Genomic DNA, 1,402 nt, shown 5'->3' on the forward strand with positions numbered 1-1,402 from the left:
ACTCGCCTATTTCTTTGTTGCAGTTAAACACATAAACACACACGAATGGAGGTGATTAGTGATGCCAGTTCAGCAACAATAGAAATTACTTATGCTTTTCTCTAATCGGAACAATGCAAGGTGGTGGCGGCTCGACATAAATTCGGATAAACATCCATGCTCTATGGTTCTGCTTTTGTTGAAGAATTTACAATTTAATATACATATTTAAGGAGATAAGTTTTTAAATTATCGAAGCAAAGCGCCACAGCCGAAAATCTATTCATTAAATTTAACAAAACCTTACAGGTGAAAATTTATGTTTTATGATGCGAAATGAAAAGAATCAAAATAATTTTTTCATTTTACGAAAAAGCGCCGCAGACGAAATTTTCATATTTTATGGTACGAAATGAAAGAAGCCCAGAAATTTTTTCATTTAACGAAGAGAAAAAAGAGAAGCGAAAAGAAGAGAAGAGAAGAGCAGAGAAGGGAAGAGAAGAGAAGAGAAGAGAAGAGAAGAGAAGAGAAGAGAAGAAAAGAGAAGGGAAGAGAGGAGAAGAGAAGAGAAGAGAAGGAAGGGAAGGAGGAGAAGAGGAGTGAAGAGAAGGATAGGGAAAAGACGGGAAGGAAAGGGTGGTGAGAAGAAAATAGAAAGGAGCGCAGATTAGAGAAGGAAAGGGAAGATAAGAGAAGGCAAGGGTGGGGAAGAACAGAAAAGGGTGGAGAAGAGAAGAGGAGGGAAGAGAAGAAAGAAGGGAATAGAGGAGAGAAGAGAAAGGCGTGCGCCTAAATAAAAATGAAAATTCCAAATATTTGCCAGCATCACATTTTATTTGAATAAATAGACGTATTCTCTCCTCCTTTAATATATGAAATAGCAAAATATCAGTAAATTACAAAAATAATGTAATTGTATGTTTACTTAAATTTATGTTGAGCCGCCACCGCCTTGTATTAATCCTAACAGAGAACAATGAAAGTAATTTCCATCGTTGCTGAGCTGGCAACACTGTTCACTTTCATGTGTTTTCATTTTGACAGCCATTTTTAGCAATATTTGTGTTGATATTTTATTAGTAAATTAGTGAAATTTAACATAATTTTTTCGTTAATTTGTGTAAGTTAGATTATGTTAATATACCAAATATAAAAAGTAAAGTGATATGTGCGCTTAAAAGATTGTAAACATGCGTTTTTCGCCGCCAAATTTCAAACTGGTAAAAAAAGTTAACTTCCGCTTTCGGATTCTTAATCTAGGCGTGAATACGCGTCTTTTGATACGTCACTCGAAAAATTTGGCCCAAATTTCGGTGGGTACCATAAACTCCACTACTACCGCAGACATTTTAGATGATGAATATTAATTTGATGATAAAATGAAAGTTTTAATAGAATTGTATATTTATTCAATCCTTTTACT

The sequence above is a fragment of the Eurosta solidaginis genome, chromosome 5 (genome assembly GCF_040869045.1).
Source record: "Eurosta solidaginis isolate ZX-2024a chromosome 5, ASM4086904v1, whole genome shotgun sequence".
In the NCBI taxonomy this organism is placed as follows: Eukaryota; Metazoa; Arthropoda; class Insecta; order Diptera; family Tephritidae; genus Eurosta; species Eurosta solidaginis.